A 25459-nucleotide genomic window follows, 5' to 3' on the forward strand; every position below is an offset into this window, starting at 1 on the left:
ATGAACAAACACATTTTAAACTCAGTGGACTAAATCATCATTAGTGAAGTTTCCATCTAAATGCAGTTCAAATTTTAACCCAATTTCCAGAAAATCAGCAAAATAAAATGCTGATTAATGCTTATTTCCTTCCACTACTCTTGGAATATGTGAACATTAGGAGTTGATACACAGTTGGTGGTGCTAATTCTCCAGTCTGGTGCCATGAAACTATTGCAGAAGAAGAGGCCGCAACAATAACATAGTCAAAAGAGCACTAGTCAAAGCTCACACAATGGAAAAAACCATGAGGAAATCATGTTCCATTGCATTTTGTCACATTTTGTTTGTATTAATACATCAACTTCTCCACTTCTCCACTATTAAAACAATGTGATATTCACACGCTTGTATCCAACAGTCATGCAATACCTTAGTTGCAGGAAGTCATTGCTGTACTTGTTGAATGTGTCTCGGTCGACCATCTGGTGATGATTTTTTTTTTTTTTTTTTTGTCAAAGTGCTCATGTTCAAGTGTCATAGTTCTCCTTCAACTGTATAGGAAACTTGGTTTAAAGGCTAATTTTGTTTCTTTCATATCTATATGTAGATATACATGTGATTTACTGTGCAAAGCATTTGAAGTTACAGGAAACACATAATATCAACTAAACATCACCATGGAAAGTAACAGTAAAATATGTAAAGTTAACTATGGCCTACTGTGTTTCTGCCATTTAACAATTAAATGGGAAGAAACTCCTTAAAAATGTAACAGCATTTTAGGGCTAAGGCTGCTACAGAGAAACCAGCCTGTAAACTATTCCACAAAAGAGGTTTGCAGACAGTTTTGAGACAGAGGGCAATGGTGCAAATACATCTCTTCAATTATCTCTGTTGACTTATTATCTAGTTAGTAACCAACCTTGCCAGCAGATATCAAGCTTGGAGAGCTATTGTGATTTACTATTAGCATGTTCCTAGCTGCGTCTATCCTTTTTCCAAACCCAGCCGTTGGGAACGCAGCCGTCCAGGCTTCCGTCATTCTGTCTAGGCTTCCGTCATTTCGTCTAGGCTTCCGTCATTCCTTATAGGCTTTCGTCATACAGAAGTGGGCGTGGTTTCATTTAAACTGGGTTGGAAAAACAATACCGGAAAACGTTACCGGGCTTGCTAACATGTTAGCAATTAGCTCGCCAGTTACAAACTAGTACTTGACACCTAGTGTGATTGAACTTTGTGGTGACGTTTTCTGGTTTGACCACAGCTTAGAAAATCTTATTTTTAATTAATTATCTTAACTTTTTAAACTTCTGTGTTATAGTAAAATTTTGTGTTGTCTTGACCAGTGTTCAAAAGGGAGCAAGGGGAGCTAAGCTCCACTAAAAGAGACCTGAACTCCCCTAAAAACAACAAAAGTGTGGGTTTTTTAAACTCCAATGTTTTGTCATCTGTAGTTTTAAATGTGAGTGGCTCTGCACTAGTCTAGAGGTGTTCAGTATGAACAAACAAATATTTACCAACAAGTCTTCAAGTGAACTGACTATACTGAATCACCATTATCAGTGACTGAATCCATAGCTTTTAGCAGTGGTGTGACCTCCTCACTGGTGACTGAGAGCAATGTTGTCAGCTCAGCAGTGATTCACAGTAAGTTACTTCCTCCTTAAGCGTATTAAAAGACTGCAAAATCCATGAATAATTGGCTGCTGAGCTATTAAACTTATGTGCAATGCTTCAAAAGGCTAGTGTTGCTAGTCCAAGTTTTCATGTTGAGTTCAGAGCTTGGATGCAGTCTTTGGATGCAGAATTAAGCTTGTTGCAGCCTTCTGTGGCCTTGCTGCAACCTTGCAAAGCTTTGATGAATCTGTCCTGTTAACCTCCACAACTTCCCACCCATCATTAAACTGTTTGTATGAACCCTTCACCTAAATCTTGAAAATTTGACTTGAACATCATGTCATGCAGCCGTACCTCCTCCTCAAACAACACAGCTGTTGGGTAACAAGACCCTGCTGAGCCAAAGGCAACATATTGACTGACTAAGTTTGATAAAGGACTCCACAATGCATCCCAATTACACAAATAAAGGCTCTCCTCCACTCCTCGTCTGGATTTAAATTTCTCATGTTGCTGGAGACAGAGGTGTGGCTACATGAGAAGAACCCAAAGCAGCAGGTAGGTCTCTTTCAGCATACTGTTGTGCTGTTGGGTAAGTCAAAATTCATTCTTCTGGGCCAAGCTATATGCAGCATCTTCACCATCTCCATTTGAACAACAAGAAAGGACCCCACAGCTTCAGTGAGGAGAAAAAGGATTGAGTCACCTGGGATCTCAGTAAAGAACAGAGAAAGAAGCTCCCAGAGGGCCGCGGGTCAATATCAAAACAGACAACTGCTCCTATTTACACACCATCACCCGTAGGCAACATCAAACTGACCTAGAAAGAAAGAGCTGGAACAAAAGACTGAAAAAACCCAAACATATTAATGGTATTCAGACTTACGGCTCTTCTAAACTGAGAGCAAGTGTAAAGGCAAGCACAAGCTTATGGCACAAATAATTTTCATAATTTTGATGGCCAGAGGCTCAAATGCAACCCTGGCTTAGAACAACCTGAAAAAAAGAGCTACTCATCCATTCTGCATCTCATACCCTGTGTCACTGTCCTCCTCCTGCTCTGTGTTAGAATGTGTAATGGAAACCTGTCCAGGAAAGTCTGCTTTTTAGCAACGATGCTGGCTAACAGTAGGATCTGCCACAGCAATGTAGCCTGTGAAATCTAGCCTGTCTAATCTGTCTAAATATGGTCTATATTTATGTATGATTTAGATTTATAGTCTAAATCTAAAAATGTACTCTTGTTAGGAGAGTGGTTCCAAAACTTTTTTAAAATATCTGATGATTTTGTTTTCATGGTACCCACACCCCATCCACACAACCCTTAACTATGTTTTTAAGCTAAAAATGACGCCATGGACATCTATTATCAGAATGTATTTTAACAATTAGTATTAAGTGACGTGCTAGTCTGTCAGAAATAAAGCTATGATGACGTGCAGGTAATTATTTAACTTGAACCTTCCAGAACTGATGATTTGGCCACTTGGGGGCAGTGGAAACAGGTTGTGAATACAACAGTCATATCCTCACCTTTGAAGTTGGTATGTTGAACTTGTTAACTAATAGTTGCTTATTTCCACATCCAGCAATTACTTAGCATCATTATTTAGAGTTTCAGTCCACGTGGTGAATGTAAGTCCAATATTCTAACCCAGTCTCACGGCAGTATGTTTTTTTTCTGTCAGTCAGAACTCGGGAGCACAGAAGCTGTATTGTTTTTTCTCATTTGTTATTCATTTTTAACTATAACTGCTACATTACTCAACATTTAATCACAAGATTTTATCCTTGTTTTTACTTCTTTAATTTTATCAGTACAGTCAATGGTCCGTGTCTGTCCGGTAGGTGAACCAGATGACCCGCCAGACTTGTTGTGTTCGACTACTGTTTTGGGTTGTCAGTTGGCTTCATTCCATTTCAAATTAAAAGATAAATTTCAAATCCAAACACCACTATCTCTGTTTAGAAAAGGCGTTTCATAGAATGTGAAGTTGCTCATTTAATTTTATATTTCCAAGAATATGTGGGTGAGGATATTTAATATGAAATCATCTTTCTTAAAACATTGAGTCCTCCTCAATAAATACTGAGCCACATCATCCAATAGTGTGTGTGTGTGTGTGTGTACCATCTTGTACCATATAAACAGGATGAAGGTGGGGTTATCAAACTGACTTTACTGGACTTAACATTTCATCCCTGCACTTGTCACTTTCATATATTTCATCAAACTGGACTTTAGATTGTACATTGCATTCAATCTCCACTGTTAGATAATTAAATCATTTATGCACATGTCACATTTAATTGTTGCTCTTGTCACCTTCATATATTTCATACACTTCATTTCTTTTTCCATAGCACAGTCCATATTTCCTTTGTACAGTCAATCTTTAATTTCAAGTTTTATATCCCATTTCAAAACTATTACTATTCCATTCCATCCCTCCAAAAATAAAAAACAAACAAACAAAAAGCTTCATTTTATATACTAGGTCTTCAAAGTGCTCTTTCCAATTCTAAGAAAAACTTTAAAAACTACAATTCCCTAGGGCTGCGCCATGCAGTTCGATACAAATCAGCACCAGAGTTGTATTTCTTCTGATTTAGGGTTGTAAATAGGGTCGTAAAAAATATATCTACTGAATATATCCAATACCTAGTACAGTTGAACTAGTAATCACGCTGCATCTGAATGATATGTGTTAAGACAAAGTAAAGATGTTGGTTTATTTCAGATATTTTAGCCAAAACAGGAGTCGAATGTGGCAACCGCCCACAATACAGTTGACCCACACGGTGACCATTTTCATCTGACATCACACTCAGGGAGGGAATCGTACAGCTTTTCTGCTCTGTCTGGACCGTCAATGCAACGCCATGAACACATTGTTAGCTTAGCCTGTTAGCGCCTGCTACCACAAATGTTACTGAGAAAAATACAGCTCACAGACTTATTAAATCTGTATCTAAAAAGCTGTGTGACAGTTAATCAGGGACCCTTTCTAAAAAAATGGAACAAAACCAGCTGATGTATCACAGCAGACATGAGAAGGAAATAAAGCTGCTAACATTAGCTAGCCTCATTCACTCAACACTCAACAGTTCATAAAAACTTCATAAAAACTCTGAGTAACATTTTCTATAAAGAGAATAAAAAGTGTTTATTTGTGCTTTTACACCCAAATGAGATTTTAATTCTGGTTCAGATCTTCTAGCAATGCTAGATTATAAACTTCATTTGGGTGTAAGAGCGCACACAAACATTTTATGAACTCATAAAGACAGAGCCCTATTCATTGTCTATGGAGCCCCAGATTTTACATCCCAGTTACATCACCAATTGGAGAGTTCTCTCTCTGATTTCTAGCTTTAGGAGAGAGTGGTGCGTGTTCACAAATACTAACTGAACTGTCCTGTGGCACAGGAAGAACATATGTGAATTTCCTTTTAACAGTTCGCAAACACAATTAATGTTTACTGACCTGTTGAAGAAGAAGACAATAAAAAACGACTTCTGCTTTATTGGCCCAAGATAGGTGATTATTAAAGCTATAGTGTACTTAGCCCTTTACACATTCTACACAAAGCAGTGAAAAGAAATAGAGTTCTCAAAAAGGCAAATCCAATCCAAAATGTAGAGGAGGGGAGGAAAGCAACAGTGTAATGACAAAAACACATATAAATGTATAATCAAAAATACAATTTATTGAATGTAACTATAATCAAATATACAATTTACTGAAACATCCCATATGAACCAACTTTACAGTGTAAGGAAATAGGCTATGACTTACATGCAGACTGCTCTGCAGTGCATTTTGAGAAAGAACATCATCAAAAAGCGGTCTGCATGTAGATCATAGACTATTGTCTGTGATCTATGCCTGGTAACGCTGTACAGTTGGTGTTCACTGGAGGCTTCAGTAAACTTTGATTTTGTTTCATTATACAGTTACTTCCTTCTCCTCTTTTTTACATCCACCCTTTATAGGTTCAACACCTCTATGATTGGGAAAGCAAACAAAAATGAAGTTGTAAGCCACATGAATGCAAAGGTGAAGATTTACAGTATTAAATGCTAATAGGTGCAGGACAAAACTGACACACAAAAAAGCAAAAGGCAAGCACAACCAAGGGCTGCACAAGACAACAGTCCACACACCTCAAGCTCAAATCTCTTACTCAGGAGCTGTGCTGTTTTGTGGAGCCATTTGTTAGTTTTTTTTCTTTTGATGTGTGTTAGTTTTGTTCCGCACCTACTTGCTTTTAATAGAATTTTAGCATTGCATTCCAGTGGCTTGCAACTTCTTCATTTATGTTACTTACTTCGAAGCCCTTATTTTCCTCACCGCTATTTTCTTCTGGTCCTTTGATGTCCTTTAGCCACGGCAAGATCTCTGATTGATCAGTCCTCATTCCTGCCTGTGTAGATTCCAAAACAACAAAAAAAAATCACTTGTAAGCATATCATTATAATGAACAATTAACACAGCACATAAAGCACACATAATAGTTCTTCTGAAATGCTACTGTTATCCTCATCAGTTACATATAATCTATATTTAAATATGATTTGTGTTACTAACGATTTACTTACGCATTATGGCATGGATTTGAACATGAGCGTCTGCAGATTTCCTTCAGCGAGATCTCAGGCAGGAGTTTGTTCAGTGTTTGTATGAAGGCCTCTTTCTACATCAGCATAGACGATGTTAATGATGTTACAGGAGTCATTTTTAGTGGTGGTATATGTGAAGTACTGTGCACAATGGCCTAAAAAAAAGACATACAGATTCATAAATGTATGTTGCTTTTGGGTGCACTGCACACAGGCAATTGACAGCTGAACAAGAACTGAACAATTAAACAAGGTATCCTCTAATGATTAACAGCCCTTGTACATGTATAGATTATATCTAACTAATGACGAATGTTCAGTAATCACCTGCTTGCCAAAGAGACACAGACAGCCACTGACACATATCGATACAGAGAGGGGGGATGTAATCTTCATCCAAGCTGCCACTCTTATCTTCTTGGTCACAAAGCTCAGAGGGATTGTCAGGCCCTTGTGAACTTGGGCTTCACTGGTCATGAAAAGGACTCATTGAATCATCTCCCCAGTCAATTCTTGAAAGCACAAGATCCAGGAAATAAGAATCATATGGATATGTAATAACTGACAACACAACGAGGAAATGCACACTGACACACTGTCCATGAGGTCATTGATTGTATCCTCATCGATGTCCTCGTCACTCCCCGTAGACTGCATGCAGTATGTCAATACAGATACAAATGAGAATCACTGTCACAATAGAATTAAACCTTACATAGCGTACTACTCAACGAAGAACTGTTGAGTGCATTGTGAAATAAACTGAAACAAAAGGATCCAAAAATTGTTACTGCTTATCCATCATTAAAAAAACAACTTGTCACAGTTACAGTGTGCCTTGAGGCCTAACTCTATAGCTTACATTGAACTGATTGTAAATCATGGCTACATGCATACAGGCTAAATGTGTGAAAGCAGCCATAGAACTTTTTTCTGTGGTGAAAGCTCAATGCTGTCTGACTAAAGACACACAAACAAAGCATATCGGATTTCTACCTCATCACACTCAGTCACAGCAAATTGTATTTACCAGCAACCTTCTTGTTTGGCTTTACTCAAGAACACTGCATACTGTAACATTAGTGTTAGCTAGCTAAATGTTACCTCACACCTTACCTTACACCACACATAAAACGCAGGTTGGTTGAGTCAAGCTCACTATCTCTGCTTGAGTCAAGTTCGTCCATGCTAAATTAGATGCTGCTTGTTATTTTTCCCAGAATGTTGCCACCAACACCTAATTCATAATACTGCAAATACAAGGGCTTTCATTAGTGGGCCATAGGCTCAATGACCATTGTGTTACCTCATTTGGTGATAGACAGTGACTTAACAGACATTTATTTAAATGAAAATCTTTGAGATGTTGCCTTATTTCTTTATGTGGTTCAATGTTTGTGAAAATATACACACACACAAAAAAGGAAATGAACACTAGCAGCACCCTTGGCCCATCTTCAAAGCACTCCAGGGTGCTGCAGCACCCAAATTGGGAGCTGCTGTGTTTGGAGATGTCTGCTTTTGTTTGGAAATTTCTGTTTTTGTCACATAACATCTTTACAGTCTGGTACCAAGACTGGACCAGTATGTTGTGAATCACAAATGCTGAAAATAGAGTGTAGAAAAGCATAAGTATATGCCAATAAATGTGATGCAATCTTGGGTATCTAGGAATCTGGCACTGAATACACTAATGCTGATGTCCAATTATATCTCATTTAACAAACATGATTTATGAAAGGACAATACGTTTATGACAAGCCATTACCTTGAAGTAGTTAAACATATTTTCCAGTAAATTTCTGCATTCCTGCTCTGGCCTGCCCCACATGCAAACATGTAAATTACATAAACAATAGGATATTTGGTCTTCCAGTGCTGCGTGGAGATTGCTGGTATGATTAGGAACAGATCATATTTTATCTAGCACTGGGCTTTGGCCTCTGAGTGTCACATATGTTCACAATTAGCCGGGAGACGAAGGTCCGGCTGCGGTCGGCCTGTGGGGAGGGAAATCATGAGTTCATGATCTTTAAGGGATTAAAGCTGCATCTTGGGAGAAATATGTGTGTGTGTGTATGAGATGAGGGAGATCCCATCTGTTTGGGATCTGAGTGTCTCCTTGTTTTCCTGAGGTCTTCCAGGCTATGCAGCACCTCATCACAGCTTGCTGTAATTTATAACATGGGCTGCAACTACAGATCTATTTTCCACTCTTATTAATCTATTGTATACATACTGTATATGTACATAGACATACATATACATATAATGATTGTATGTTATATGGAATAGACAATTGCTATAGTATGCTGGATGTAAACATACATTGATTGTTTATGGCATGTATATTTGAAAATTTATATAGGTTTGAGGTTTATATGATGTTTATCTACAAACCACAATACACAGTTTGGATTACAATCTGTATGGTATGTGCTACACACGGGCCCACATGGACCCAGATCCAGTGTATATTTGGCATTGTTGTGTGTTAGTTTTGTGTTGTATTGTGCAAACAGGGCTTTCACAGGCAGAGTTTCACATTCACTTTTCACAGATGAATTCATTCTTGCTGCTGTATGATTTACTGAAAACTGCAAATGACAAAACACACATGTACACTATGCTTATATGTAATGAGTTTACACTGAATGATTGGGTTTCATTTTGCGACAGGAAGCTACAACTTCGATACAAGGGTATATTTTGGATGTCTGAAGGTATATGGTATTGTAGTTCGCAGCAAGCCGTTCAAAGGACAGAACTGGGACTTAAAGCTGTGACTTGAAGACTCTGGCTAAATGTTCTGACAGTTCAGTCATTTAAGGGAATTTCACTGGGAGACTTCTGGTCCCTGTTGACTTAACAATTTCTTTCCTGGTCTTAGGTCTGCTTGAGATAATCATCACACAAAGATGATGATGTTAATTTGACATTAAGAACATAATAAGCAGGTGTGCGATAAAATACTATTATTTTTTTGCAGCTTTCATGCCTTATTGATATGTTCCCAAGGTCTATTTTGAACCTCCATGCTCAAATAACAAGCAGGTGGAAGTGGAAACTAAACTTATTAACAGTCAGTTTACCAAACACAGGACCATGTTACCTTGGGGTAACAGTGCTAACCACTGAGCCACTGTGCTGTCACGTCTGTTCTGCCTTTGATTTCCTACTACTAGCATGTCCATATGGTAGCCATCTGGGTGAAATATGGACTACATGAGTACCAAGCGAGAATGGGCTTTAACAGACAAATTGTGAGAGTCCATAACAACTGAATATGGATTAGGTCCATTATAAAAATCACCCCTAAAATTACTTGTCTTTCTGAAGACATCACACACAAAAACAAAAATGGGATCCACCTTTGGATCAGTGGGTTTGATTTAATACTGGCTCAGTCAAACTGTCTGTGTGGCCCCACATGGGGCAATTGGTTACTTCGTCCTCCCAATCCCCACATTGGTTGCTGGAAATGTCAGTGAACAAAATGGCCCATTTGGGTTGCTTGAACCAAATGTCATGAAATAACAAACATGGCATATCACTGATCCTAATGCAGATTAGATTTCCTTGTGTCAGGATTTGTGTGAACAGTACTGCACAAATAAAATGAATAATTGCCTTGTATTTCTTGTTTTACACATGAAACTTGTATTACATGAAGATGATGTAAAATTTCCCAATTCTTACAAAAGGGGGTGACTGAAATACATATCCTGCTTATGTTTGTGACATAGAGCTGGTTAGGCTGTGCATTGTTGAGACAAAACAGATGGAGAAAATACAACCTCCTTCTTAGTGCCCTCAATGCCAACCGAGTTCGGTTTGTGTTGCAACCCTGAAGGTCCAGAGAAAAACAAAGCTAAACCTGAAAGTGACTCTCAGAAGACAGAGAAACGCCCTGGGGGATGCAGTCATCTGGGATTACTGGGCTGGAGAGTCAGCAGATCATATTGCCATTTCCTTGTCTTTTATTTCATACTCCTGTCAAAAGAGCTGCTTCAACTGGATGTGCTGAGGCTACTAACTCATATCTGTTTCAGCTCAATGTCATAATAAGTATGAGCCTGAAATTTCATACTAGAAAAGTAAGATTCAGTGGTTTCTGCTGCCATGTTATTTCACTTTTTAGATTGCTATGAATCACTCACAAAGACTTTCACATTCAGAGTAATTTCAATCAACTCAAAAGTGCCCATAGTTTGAGTTTGGAGGATTTAGACTTTTTAAAGTCAGGAAAGACATTTGAGTGAGTAGTAGTGACTAGAACAAGAAAGTGTACTGACCAAGTGTGCTACAGTACTACTTAATGTAGCTTTGATGTTGGCCCCAGCTGCATGTAAATTAGCTTCTTGCTATATGTAGCTGTACAACATTAATAAATTATGTTTGAGATTAAAAATATAGTCATTTTGAAACATCAGTATAATTAGTAAACCAAGCAGCCTCCAAGATGGCTAAAAGGTTAAAGCATCTATTCTCAACATGGATGATGAAACTCAAATTTGGACCCAAACAAAAAACTCAATGTCAAAATGGAGCAGGACTTTCTATCTTCAGTAACTGTAAGAGATGATGGTGAGAAACTGGAAACTGGTGTCAAGGTGCAAGAAGAAAGACCTTTATCTGCATCATCCAACAATGTTTATGAAGAATATTTAAATGGCACATTGAAATGGCGACCTTTGAGTCTTTAAACAGTAGTGAGCAGCACGAGCAATTTTTCTGAGGTTCAATTCACAATGAATGGCATCCTGTCACACCTCTAGTGTTTGATTCAGTATTGGCAGGCTATAGTATGAACAAATTAAGCCATTGCTGTTAAAATTGTCAGTCTCTACATGCTTTATGGCACAGCGGTATATTGTAAGCCATAGGATGATAGAAGACAATTCTGTATAAGTGATGCAGATTATGATCAATGCTTTTGAATGTTCACTGCTAACTTATTTGGTTAAAGTTAGGATTAGGCAACTTACACTACTTGGGTAAGGCTAGAGAAAGATTGCCATGATTGTTAAAGGTTAAAACTACAGCTAATTACAACTTGGGTTTTATTTTTCTTGAAATGGCTATAAAGCCATCAGCTCTATTGGTTATGATAACATTGTCCTCATCAAATTAATTGCTGAGATCTCGCAACACGGAAACATTGCTAAAAATGCCGGAGATGTGTGTGATGGAAATTGAGGTTTTACATGCCATCTCTGGTGGTTGGCAAGCATTCATAAAACCATAGTTACATTCATTGCTCTCATCTTCTTTTAAATATCAAAGAAACCCAATTCTGGCAAGAAACTTGACACAATCACAGGTCTCCAGTACTGAAGGTGACCATGTTACACACCCATGCACCACCGCTACTTCACACCATGCATGTATGAGGAGCTGGATACCACACCCATTCATTCCTATGAAAGTTGCTCATTGGCGTAAGTCTGATGTGTGTCTGCCATGTTTCCGCAAGCTTCCACATGCTTCAGTGTTTTTGGGCCCATAAAGCATGTGCACTAGAGTCCTTCTCTAGCGCATCCGAGACTTCCGCTGGCTAAGGCGGCTGACCTCAGACTCTTTTAGACTTTCCAAATGTTATTGCATTGAATGGATCATATTCTGATAATAAAAGGAGTCATTTTGCTGGGGTTGTGATGCTCAGAAAAATGTATTCACCATTTTACGGCTGCTCCTTTTCCAGTAATTGTGTAGGAAAAATACTTACTTGGCCAGTGTGCATCCATGACATGACCCAGAAGTTGTAATTACACGGTTTGGTCATTATGTCTCATTGGCCTCACAGCCCGGCACTCTTCCTGGCGGCTTGCTTCACACACTTAATTTTCCTGCGTGCTACTTCCTGCATTGACTCTTGGTATTGGGTGTTATTGTGTACCGCAGAGTTATCCATTATTTCTCAGAGGACTGTGCGGATTACTGCTTTACAGCACATCAGAAACTACTCTGACATTATAAGTGATTCACAAACTTTATTAAAGTTCTCGTTTTCGTTTCAACTTGATTACCTGATCTGAATCCATATTGGCTGTTATCAAACGCTGTTACCAGATTGCAGCATCCTCTTTGAAACAGACAGCACTGGGGTTTCAGTCGGGAACACTGTGCTCCAGTGTATGAACGCAGCATCAACCTGAAGACTCAGAGGGAAGAGCAATTTATTCACAACCAGTCACAGCAGTGTGTGGCAGGTCACAGCTTTGTTTATCAGAAACACAGACACAAAATGCTTCACGTAGTATCTTTAACATCTTGAGATAGTCTTGTTCACTGGTAAGGCAGACACGCACACACTCATAGTAGACTGTGTTGACAGGAATCTTAACATCTTAGTCCCTTGCTCTGCATCTCTGTATGTAATTACACACTTCTTGAAAACCCTCCAACTTTGTTTATATGAGAACTGGCCGAGTGTGCTCTCGCAGCCTGCTAATGAGCAGACATGGGGATATAGCGCTAATACTGGATATGTGGAGCGACACACATACACTGTCTCCTCTCTGAAGGCTACCTATCACAAGCATAGAGCAATGGAAGTGGCTGGAAACCTGCTGTGTTTCATTGCTTGTCTGTGAAGCCTCACGCAGATTAGGGATAGTTTAACCACAGCCAATTAACAGACTGCACATAGCCGAGCAAAAGTAGTTATGGTAACGTTATGATAAGAGACATACTTGGTTTCACAGGAATTTCTCTATCATGGGTGTAAATTAACAAATGTTGCTATGCAGTCTTTTCAAATTATCACAATAATATGCTAGCTTACTCAGATGTTAGTGGGAGTATGCAGAGGGGAAGGTTTATGTGTACCTGTTAGAGGAAGCTCACACTTTGTAAATGTGAAGTTAATAAGCCCTAGACACAATCAGTATGGTGAGGTGATCTTTACTTACTTACTATACTTATGGTTGCTATGCAAAAGCAATAAAGACTTGTCATTTGCTAAGATTAGTGATCTATCATGGATGAAGGTACCTTGCTGCCTGTGTTTTGTTTTTTTTAAGGTTAATTTTAACTTGTGGCATATGTTTTTACTCTATGTACGTTCTTATGGTCTTATTTTTAACTCTTGTTCCTGTGAAGCACTTTGTGAATTTCATTTCTATGAAAGGTGCTATACTAAATAAACTTATTATTGTTATGAATAGACATAGCCTAGTAATAACCTAGCATCACCAGTGTCCCTAAAACCAAAACCAGCAAATAAGCAAATAAGTAATTTACTGTTTTGTTTTTTTTCCCTACCTACTTCACTCATTCCAAAGTGATAAGAGTAGCAAAAAGTGTCAGCTTTTTATCTGGCATTACACATCAATTTGTGTTTCGAGTATATGACAAGGCCTCTAACTTTTTGGAATTTAAATGGCACGATAGATAAATGAAAACCTATATGAAAATGTTATTTTCTTCTATTTGATCTTGTCTTTAGGGATGAACATTCACATATGTTCTCATGGTACTAGTCTGAGAAAGTTCTACATAATGCTAGCATAAAAGGTTAAATAGTAGGGTTTGGGTTAGCTAACTTTTTTGTAGTAACTTTTATAGACTGCTAGCACTATGAAAAGTTACATAGATAAGGATTAACTAACATATTCATGTAACTTTTCATAGTAGGCTACTAGCAGTCTATGAGAGGTCTTCATGTCTACTATACAGATTACATTCAACATACATAAAGATGCAGCGTGTTTACAGATTAGACTCTCGTCTTTCCATCATGAGTCATGATGGTCATTTTCAAAATATTTTTTGTCTAAAATTATTTCAGTACAATGTATGGCAGATTAAACAACTAAAACCTACATTTAAAGCAGACTGGTAGTCCAACAATGAAATCAGTCTTTGAAAATGTTGTGTCCAAATTCATTGCAAGCCTAAAAGTCTGTCCACATTGGAAATGGTTCATCATATAGGGAGCATGAACGTACTGCTCTGTCACTTATTTGCTTTTTAAAAAATTTGCTTTGGTTTGTTTTTATTGTGACACATATCTGATCTTGATAGGTGCTATATAAAAAAATATTATTACTCCTTCACACACCATTGATACCTTGTATTACGAGGCAATACTTAGCTAGATATCTTATGTGGATATGCACACAGTACAGATTGCAAACAGAATCCAGAAATCCAGATCCGATCACAATGTGGACAGAATAGAAAGAACACTTACCGGTATTAACTCCAGGTGTAATTAACGACCTTTGATCAAATGTCATTATTCAGATAAAGTATCCAGATACAAATTGCATAATAATACCAGGTGAAAATTAGGTCCTAATGTCATGATAATCTGCCTAATAGATTTTGATAGTGCTTGTGTACAAATGGAAATTTGGGCCTGATGGTGGCGCTAAAGGAGAGGTGAGGAGGTCAGGGATCATCCTCTGGGGACCATAAATACCCAAAACAAATATTGGGCCTGTAGTTGTGAAGATACCTTGCTCTGAACCAAAGTGCTGGACAGACTGAACAAATATCACCATTCTTTCTCTCCACTGCTAGAGGGGTAAAAAAGATAATAATAAAACAATAGCATTTTGAATTTCTTCCTTTAAGCAGTTCATATTTTGTAGGCTCTCCACAGGGCTCTTTCAGTGCAGGAATCCTCCAGCTCAGACCACCCTGCACACCCAGACCACAACACCACTAATATTATAACCATTCATATGACTGTGATTTCTTTCAGTTTGTATCTACTGCAAACATGCAAACAACAAGGGGAAGCGTGATGCCAAAATTCATGTCTAACCAAAGTATGATAGCTCCACAAATCAACTCAGCTGTAATCTAAAACCTGCCAGACACACACACGCACATGCACACACAAACACACACACACATATGCACGCACATGCATACGCACACGTACGCACACACAAACACACACTGGCTTAATGGATATCAAATGCTTAAGTGAGTCCAAAAACCACTCCATTCAATCTGATACCAGGACTAAGTAATAACTTCACTTTAAATAGCTAGGCTTAGCATGAAACCACAGCAGTGTTGACAAGCACTGTGTTTATGCTTGTCCATACAGCAAAATGCCTAAACCTGTACTTTTGTAAGTAACAGCAGATGTTTTGTATGGATTTACCCCAAAAAATACACATGCTGAGGCATGTGTACCATCAAAACAGGGTCTGAAAGATTTTGAGCTTGTGAAATAATATTCAAGAATAATTTCACAGCCTGTGCTCTCTGGCTTTATACACCTTTTGTGAGCATGTGAAAATAATTTGCTGACTGTATCTGAATGTGTGAACACGTGGTCAAAACGTTTTCACAGACTTTAATTTGTGATGGTGGGAAAAAAGTTTGTGAAAAACAGAGAATTTGTATATCTGTAGAAAATTTATGTCAATTGTGAAAACTTTTTAATGATGTGTAAATAAAACTTGTGCATGAGTGAAGATCTGAGGGCAGATTCAAAGACAGATATTCTGTGTAAAAACCAATACTGAAAAGGAACAAATATACAGTACGTTATGTATTTTTAAAAACATTTTAAAAAATGCTCCTTAGGAGATATCCATATAGATCTTGCCCAGTAATCATCATGTTCACTTTGTTTTTCGGTATCAACCAATCCAAGCATAATCACAACTCTAGTGGGACAATCTATAAGATTTTTCAGCCCATAAGAGGAAGCAAAGCATTGAAAAAGTGTTTTACTAGCTTTAACAGTGATTTCAATTCATTTTAATGGAAATAGTTTCACTTGTGGGGGTGAACTAAATACGTGAGAATCTTTTGCATCAAATTTAACTTTTGAGCTTTTGATAAATCCTGATTTGTGGAAACAAAGAGCCGGAGAGACCAAACCAGAGAAAGCTATCATAGCTTAGTTGTGTTGCACCATTTTCAAAACAATTACTCGGCTCTGTATGTAACCTGCTCCACAAAAAACAAGGGCTAGCTGGCTAACTGACAGTTAAGGGGCCTGTATACTCCATCAGAACTGCTTGTCGGACAGTAGAAAAGCTTCTGAGATGCAACATTCACACCCACTGTGTCTACACATGGATGAACTTGTGGCATTAAGGCTCAGAATGTCTTATCATCATGCGTTTTATATCCCTGGAACATTCTATACATCCATATACAAATATTTGCTATGTATCGAAAATCTGTGGAAGAGCACAAAATCTCAATAATTGAGTTTTTATTGATTTTTTTCATAAAAACTGCAGGCTACTGTACATGTAGTACTACTGACATTCTGAGTAGACTTCCAAAAATAACAATATATGTCATGCATTGCTACTGTAAGACATAGTAATGCCATAAGCCTGTTAATAAAGTGAGTGAAAACATAACAAAAACAACCTACAGTTCAAAGTGTGGCTGCATTTTATATGAGGTACTTTTTACTTGAACATACAATAGATAGGCCATTAATTTCACCTCTACCTTAGTGAAAATAAAGCAGGACTTCTGTTTCAATGATCACGTTTTTAGACTTTCCACACCTGCATGCTGTGTTCAGTGAGCTTCCCGCTTTCGCAGACAGAAAGATGTGGAGCTATAGGGCTCAGTTCACCTTGACAGCCCAGCCCCAGAGAGATGATCTGGGTTCAGAGAGCTGGAGAGGCATACGCTACAGAGGTGTGGAAGACACAGGGCCAACAGGGTGAAAGAGCTGGAGAGGAGGGGTAAAATAAAGAGGTGGAGCGGAGCTTTGGCTGGCATTTGACAGCTGGCAAGCTGAGGAGAAACACAATACACCAACGGGAAGACCACAGAGGGAAAGAGACATGTGAATGCGTATGTATGAGTGTAAAATGCTCTTAAATGAGTTTTTGTGGTTGTGGGCAAGTGTTTGTTCGAACAAACCCTTACAGAATTGTATGCAAGTGTAAAAAAAAAAAAAATGCATGTGCAAGATGCTAGTTTGATAACTAGATAGATAGATACTTGTCATGAAATTTACATGGCCACACAGAGCTGGCATCTACGCCAGGCTGGTTGAGTGCTGCATGCCCTGACACACCTTTGAAGTCTGAGCTCAGCTTTTTCCTCACCACTGGAAAATCTCCCAGCCTCTCTCTCTTTCTCTCTCTCTCACACACACACACACACACACACACACATCATATCTCATCTGTGCACAGCAGCAATCACCGCACTGTCTCCCTGTGCAGGCCTCACATAAGCATAGTGGGAAGTGAAACAGCGATGAGTGTTTCACTGCACATGTGAGATGTCGAACGCATTAATCCTGCAGCAGCTCAGTCTGCTGTGCATGGGTAATCATTGCATATTATTATCCATCTACAGTGGTGTCTCAGCTTCAGCAATGATTAAAGAGACTCTACTTCATACTCAGTGGAGTTGAAGTTTTTTAATCTAAAAGACATGAGTCAAAACGGAAAGTGTAAGAAACTAGGAGTAGATGTACTACTACTACTAGTGTTAATAGAACAAGTAAAGTTTTGTAAGTGAGTATTTCTACATTGTGACTGTGGTGGAACTTTGTTTCTGGGTTTTATTCTTACGCTTGCAAGCGGGCACAAAAACCTTCAACAGTTACATGAGCTGTCTTAGGCAATGAGCACGATTTCACTTTTAGCTATCAAATTTTATGCACTCAGCAGGCAAATCCCTCCGTTTGTTGGAACATTCTAATTGGATATGACAAGTTGTACCACTCAACAGATAGACACGTTGCATAGCTCTTCCTTGGAAAACATCTAACAGGCCACTGTCCACGTGCCTGTCTGGGCACTTGCACTAACATACCCTTTAATGTTTGTACAACCCAATGTTCAGTTCAGTTCAGCAGACTTTGTGCCTCTTATCAATGTCAACATCGAGGTAATGTCAGGCCATCCTTTCATCAGAATGTCTTCTCAGAACATTACAATATTAGAATATCAGTTACAACATGTATTTTTCCACTACAGTTCTTTTTCAGAGGGAAATACTGTAATTTGTTGTTTGTTGCATTTCTTCAGCTGCACAGAATCACTAGCCACTAGTCCTTCAAATTAAACAACAAAATATGTTGCTTTTACATGCCCTCTGAGACCCAGGTGCATTTTCTGATCTGATACGCCCCCCAGGACCACATCATTTGTCTGTGGTTTCCTAAATCGTCATAGATTACTATTGAGAAGTGCTGTGGTTAAAGTCTGGTTAGGTTTAGGGAAAGATCATGGTTTGGATTAAAATGATCTCTTTGTTAAGGTAAGGGGACCTTCGTCATCATGGTTACAGTAATGAACATTTTTGGGGATTTGCTGAAACAACCAATGCTCTGTTTTTCTGTGCTGTTTCCTGTCATCTTTATCTGTGCATGTAAGTTTGCCAACTTTTGCCAACATTTTGCTTTTATCGATACAACAATATCGATCAACTTTTCCACCTAATCCAAGTGTAAAACTTTTTTGTGATATTTCGATCGATATTTCCAGAGTTTCCACTCATGTTTTTTATTTATGCGCAAATTGAAAAAACGCATAAAAAAGGTGCACACAGTGCTCACATGGTTTTTACAAAAATATGATGTTCTCAAAAAATGCTGCATTGTCAGTTTAAAATATCCAGTAGTGTATAGTTTGAGCAGTTATACCTTTAAAACACTTCATACAGATGACTTGATCACACAGCATCATTCTCTCCTGTTTAACTGGAAGGTGCTAGGTTAACAGAGACTCAAGGTACACTCTGTACTGTGCACTTTGGGTTGCTATGCAACTGTTGGCTAACATGAAGTAAAAATCTGACATTGTTAACTGGAAGAACAAATCTGCTCCTCCAGGTGAAGCTTTTGTTTTTGCTGCATGGTGTAGCATGCTAAACTCAGAACTGCTGAACTTTGAGCGTGCAGGGAAACACAACGAACACAATCATGTACAGAGTTTTTATGCAGATTAATAGTGATGTGACAAATGTATGTTGGCATAGGTGATGTTTCTCTCCTTCATGGTGACAGGAAGGTTTTAAGAAAACAACCACCATTCTCTAAATGATCATATGAACCCTAACCCAGTATACAGTGAGTTAGAGAATAATTATTAAAACATTAGATATTTATGCAAATTTATTGTGATGTTGGGACCTTATATGCAAATAATTGGTGATGTAAGGACTATCTATTTATGGTGATGGGTGGTGTTTTATGAAACTATTTGGCAGCACTGATGGGGAGAGGGCTTGTGTGCGTTTATTGTGACGTATGGGGTACTTTACACAATATATGCACATTGGTGATGATGTAATGTGATTTATGTAAATTCATGGGGGTTGTAGGGAGGTTTGCATGCAAATTTATGTTGTAAAGGGAACTTTTGTTCAAGATTATGGTAATGTAGGGGATTTATACATATGGAAGTGAGTGTTGCGGTTGAAATCCATGGGCTACTAGTTTTCTGTGTCTCCGCATGTCATACCAAGAAAGCAAAGAGATGACAATGATGATGATGCCAATAGACATTTAAGCACTGTCTGAAAACACTGAAAAGTGGTCGACTGAAGGCATGGTTTTGCTAAAGATGAACAGATTGATTCAATCATTGATACTTAATTTTAATAGACATTTCCATGTGGTCTCAGGGTGTACTTTTGTGCTTTAGCAGACAGACATAAGCGCCCTCCAAACCCACAGGCGTCCTCCTGCAGTCTGTGTTTGTGATTTGCAACTGGCAGGGATCCGTTTACATTGTTTTGTGAATTGACAGCATGTATTTTGTATTTGTTTTGCAGATTAAGAAATGCTAATGAAAGTGTACTGGATATTATTTTTATTTTATTGGTATTTTTATTATTTGTATATCCCTAATAAACTTGCTTTGGTTAAATATGATAGTTGCATTGGTGCCAGCAATGGTATCAGACTAGCTCCTCAGCTTTACTAGCTTGCTGTCTCTTAATGTGGCTTTAAACTGCAGCTACAGAAAAATCAAAGACTCATAGAGGAATTATGGAAGCTCACATGGGAATTTGGACTGCACCCTCCTGTGCAGTGCTCGCTGAAACTCATGTCATTCTAATAGCTGGTATACATTTAACAACTTTTGCACAGCTGCAGCATCAGAGTTGGAGCCAGCACATGTAACACAGTGTTAACATTACATGCCCGTCACTCTCTGAGGTATTGCAATGTGTTTGAAGTTGAGCAGCTCCAAATTGTAATTCTGTTCTACCGGAGAAAATCCTTGTCCCTGACACATCTTTGACAGTCTCTAGAACCATTTTTTAAAAATAATTCACAGCATGATCAGTGAGCCATGCACCTCCATCTCTTCCTCTTACCTGGAAAATAAATCTTGTAATTTATCTGCTTTCTCCACATATGCCCACCTTTTCACCTTTTACTACAGTCATTGCTCAAGACACGCACTGGCTCCCCCTGCCAGCCCCAGAGCCCCCACCCCCACTCCACCCCACACACCTTCACGTTTAGCCCTGGGGCTGAATATCTATAATTCATCTTTTATCTGGCACTCACAGTCCTGCTTGCTGTTCCACACAGCCGTTGCCCACTTCACAGGGTAAAGCCGCCTGCTGCCGCTTGCTTTAATACAAATCTCACAGGGCACCTAGATATTGATTGTAATCCAAGGTAAACAGCCTGGTTTGCATAATCATGCGTTTCACAAGTGAGCATCGCAGCAACTGAGGTTGAGGCGCTCAGGCTTTGGTTTCAGGGGGATATGGCGTGCCAAACTGGCACCAGCACCACTGCTTTATAGGGTCTTAATAGCAATAGGGGGCCTGACCCTGGATCATATCAAAGGAAGAAATGTTGTTAAAGGAAAATCTGTGAAAACGTGCGTGTTTGTGAGTAGGAGTTAGAGCTGGAACAAGAAAAAGCACAAAGCTTGACCTCCCTGTGTGGTGCAGTTTATGACTTTTTCCAGCTCAGGGTACATGCAGTGTGCTGACTACAAGCCAAACATGCAAATCCTAATACATGAGGTCATGCTGTGTACTATGTATCCATGCTGTAAAAGTAATTTATCTTCCAACATAATGCTAGAGAAAGATAAAAATACACATGTGAAGAATAACTACAATGTTAACTGACCTGCTGGATGAGTCTGTGCTATATTCAATCAACAGGTTTCAGCTCATTCACTTTCAGTTGGGTTTGTCATGAGCACTTATTGACTGGTGACGTGACAGCACACTTTCTACAAGGACCAAAACACACTTATTGTCTTTTATCTCCATGACATTCAAGTTAATTGAGTTCCACAAGATGTGACTAAAGGTAAAAATATTATTTATTCTTATTGGCAAAAATAAACCTGATCAAATACTAATCTTATTTTTTACTGTATTCTACTGTATTTTGTTCACCTCTTTGACCTGTGTGTGTTATCATTTTGATAAAAATAAAATGAAAACAATTAATTGCATAATTGCAGAGTTATTCAATTATCAAACATGCAGCAGGTCTACTACTTCAATCAGACTGCTTACACTAGCTTGAGTTGTTGCGTCATTTAGGTAAATGTTATTATCAGTTCAGCCTTTATGTCAGCAGATTCCTGTTATTATGGGATTTGGATAGGAAGAAGGGCCAAAAATACTTAATCCAGACATCCTTAGCAATTACCTGAAATCTTGGGTCTGCCATGCCTGTTCACTCCAGATATCTGTCTCTAATGGTGATCATTCTACTTCACATTTATTATTGAGGTCATAGTGGGTGGTATGTATGTTAATGGGGTGGAAAAATATATGGACAAAATATGTCCACAAAATATGGACAAAAAAACCCCACACTAACAAAAAAAACACTTTTCAATTTAATGCACCCCAGTACACCACCACCACTACAACCTCAATAATAAAGTAAAATTATCACCCTTCTGACAATGTCAACAAAAACTGAGAATGTATAAGATTCGTAAAAGTAGAATTTATGGCAGAGCTGTTGTATTGGATTGGTTTAGATTGCACAGATGTTCCTAATAAAATTCATTCAGAGAGTGTGTATTAGTGTGGTCAGTAAACCTAAACCTAATATCTTCACTAACGATCATCCTCTGACTTCCTCTTTGCATTTAATTGGACCTTTGGCTCTTGGAACGTACTGTGAGGAATTACCACAGGCAGTATTCATCATAAAATCGGATGGAGGATCAATGATATCTACTGTATCTCTTTCATGTGCCCTGTATAAACCCAAGCAATAAAGCCAAACAAGTGTTTCTATCCTGCAATCAGTGGAAACTAAGGATAGTGATGCTGGTTGGTCAGTCTGTCCATCCAACTTCAACTTCAGACAAATTGGCCAGATTGCTGTTGAATTTGAATTGAATATTCATGGTCCCCAGAGGATGATTATTCCCTGACCTTTCTGGTAACACTTTATTTTAATGATCCATTTATTTTATACTAATTTCTTAGAAATTTCTTAGAGTAATTTGCAGGTGTTTTTTAGCATCTACATTTAAGAGTGTGTAGTTTTATGTGTCACAATATAGAAGCAAATTAGGTTTTTTCAATAACTCAATAAGTAGCTGCTGTGTAACTGTTCATTCTTAGGGTTATGTATTTTGATAGTAGATGGGAAATGTGCTCTTTATAGAGTTTTTAAGAAACAATCTAATATGCTATTATGTAGTTTGATGCACAGAACTACACACTGAAAATTAAGTATTTTCTGTCAGTTAAAGAATTAAGAGTCTAATTTATCAATCCAGTTTTCTTATAGTTTGTACCAATTTATACCACCCTCTCTGTAAAATGTCCTAAAACTTGACTGTTAAACACCTGCAAATTACACAATTTCCAGGAAATTATCATCAAAGATGCAGTGTGTAGAATTCAGTGGCATCTATGTGGTGTTAATTTGTTTAAAACCCCCTACATAAAAACCAGACATGTGCACATGATACAATTACACACAACAATATCCAGGAGCGGAAAAGCATCCTCACCAGAGAGCATTTCTGCTCCGCATGCACAAATACGGTCCTGTGAGTACGGGGCTGTGAGGAGCACAAGCCTGACCCTCCCTACATGCTCACAACTGCTAAACACTCACTCATCAAGTTTACTTTTGAGACTGATGGAGGCAGGAACGGAATAGACAGTCCACTCTTTTGATTGGTCACTTAGGTCACTGAGCATGACTTTTGATTGGCTAAAGTCAACTTGACATGCTAGCGAGTGTTGAGGAGTTTTGAGCATGTAGCGGTCCCGTGAGTATTTGTGCATGCAGAGCAGAAATGCTCTCTCGTGAGGATGTTTTTCTGCTTGCGGATACTGTTCTGTTCGCTTGTATGACGTGCACATGCCTGGTTTGTATGTGAACAGGTTTTGAATGTAATTAAACGCCATAATCTAGTGAAACGGACTTGGCAGAAATGGAATATAATATTCATAAGTATGATTTAATTAGGGTATAATCACCTTAAAATAAGAATCATTGTGTTTTCGTTAGCTTAGAAGGAGCCCATTATATCTACATAGGGAGCAGGTCCTCTTCCATGGAGCCTGCCATGTTGCACCACCATGTTTCTGCAGTTAGGCCAGAACAGACAAATCAAACACTGGCTCTAGAGAGGGCCTTTCATGTTTTCCACAGCCACCATAGGTTTTCTTACATGCTTGAAAGGGCAGGGGGAGGGCAGTGGTATTCAGTTGGTTGCAATCTGGAACCTCACCAATAGAGGTCACTAAATTCTATGCACTGCACCTTTAAATTAAAGGACCTGTAAAATAAGGCCTTATCACCCTTAGAAATGAAACAGCATGCTTTGTATACTTTCATACTTTGGTCCCCAGGTGATAAATATAGGCTTTTGGCAAATCCAACCCAAAGTTTCCACCACTACACAAGGAATATTAAAAAGTAATGGGCATGATTGGCATCAAGTTTTCTAAGCACGTCTGGTCCTGAGCAGATTAGCCTTTTTAACTCCGTATGTCTTCTTACTCCACTGCCATCGTCACACCCTACTACTGCTAAGACTCTAAGAAAAGCTAAATTATCTGTATGTTGTTTGTGCTTCGGGGTTTAATAAACATTGTAGCTTCTAGGCACTGCTAGCAGGGCTGTCAGCTGACTGGACTGAAAGGGACTGAGTACATTAACAGTGCATCGGTTGTGTGTCACCCTGCTGTCTGCTAATCCTAGTATGTTTATTGTGGTGAATGAGTATCTGGGAAACTGCTGCTTCACCCTCAATCTCACATCATCACTCAAGAACCACAGCAAACATCAAAGACTAGTCTCCACTGACCAAGAGCTCTACAGCCCATTATACACGTCAAAGCAAATGGAAAAAGAAACCTGAAGACTAATGAGAAACTGTGGTAGGTTTAGAATTCCAAATAACATGAAGGATTGAACTAATTCTAAGGAAACATAATGGTATATTCTATATAACCCAGTATGATTTATAAAAATGTACATTTGAAAATCTTTTCCCTCCACTGGAGACTAGTATTGATGGAGATATTTGGGGTTTAATGCCAGAGAAAGAAAGCGTTGGAGCTGCCTTTTGCTCCAGCTGCCCAGAAGCCATGACCTTGGGTGGGCTAAATTGGTTTCCGTTGGCCTGCTTTGTAGCAGAGATTGAGCCTCTCTGAACGTCTGCCAGATCAGTTTGGCACCCTAACCTCTTCAGTGACTCTGTTTTTGTCCTTCTGCTGCCCTGCGAAGGTCAGAAGGATTAGCACATACCTTTCAACTCCACAAGGGTACAAGTCATGGCGTCAGTGCTATTTCCAGTGCCACGCATTGCTGCCATTGTCACGCTTTTGAAAACACAGGCACACACTATGACAAGTTGACATAGGAATATATCAAAACCATCACACTTACATATATTTATGAAATGATTGTAAACATTTAAAACACTATTATGATTTAGACACAAATAATGTAAATATTATTTCATCCACCATGTGGAAAATGTATGGCATGATGTCAGAACTAATTGACAGTGTATTCGCATGTCCACCCCACTGACGATTGGTAAAATTTGTCTCAGGAGGTCTCCAAATAAAATCCCAGACTGCCTTAAAACCTCAGTATCAAAATCCCCAAAAACCCCTTTTAAAAGGACTCAAAAGTTAATTATAACAGTATTATTATTATTATCTATTTTTCTATACTATAAAGTAATTAAAAGTATTAAACAGTTTTATGTTGACAGGTGAAGAGCAGCACAGAACATGTGACTGACAGTGATCGGGTAGCAAATATTAGTTTGTCTGCATACTGAAATTAATGTAATGTAACAT

General features: G+C 38.5%; 1 long non-coding RNA gene across 1 annotated transcript in view; it reads right to left on the minus strand.

Moving 5' to 3' along the window:
* Positions 1-5936: 5936 nt before the first annotated feature.
* Positions 5937-25459, minus strand: part of LOC121905480 — a 37332-nt gene continuing 17809 nt past the window's right edge. Inside the window, exons 2-5 of the long non-coding RNA XR_006098425.1 lie at positions 12253-12377; positions 6551-6735; positions 6203-6378; positions 5937-6027 (exon numbers count right to left, since the gene is read on the minus strand). This is a non-coding gene — a long non-coding RNA (uncharacterized LOC121905480). The remainder of the gene's footprint in view (positions 6028-6202; positions 6379-6550; positions 6736-12252; positions 12378-25459) is intronic.

Source organism: Thunnus maccoyii, chromosome 10 (genome assembly GCF_910596095.1).
Source record: "Thunnus maccoyii chromosome 10, fThuMac1.1, whole genome shotgun sequence".
In the NCBI taxonomy this organism is placed as follows: Eukaryota; Metazoa; Chordata; class Actinopteri; order Scombriformes; family Scombridae; genus Thunnus; species Thunnus maccoyii.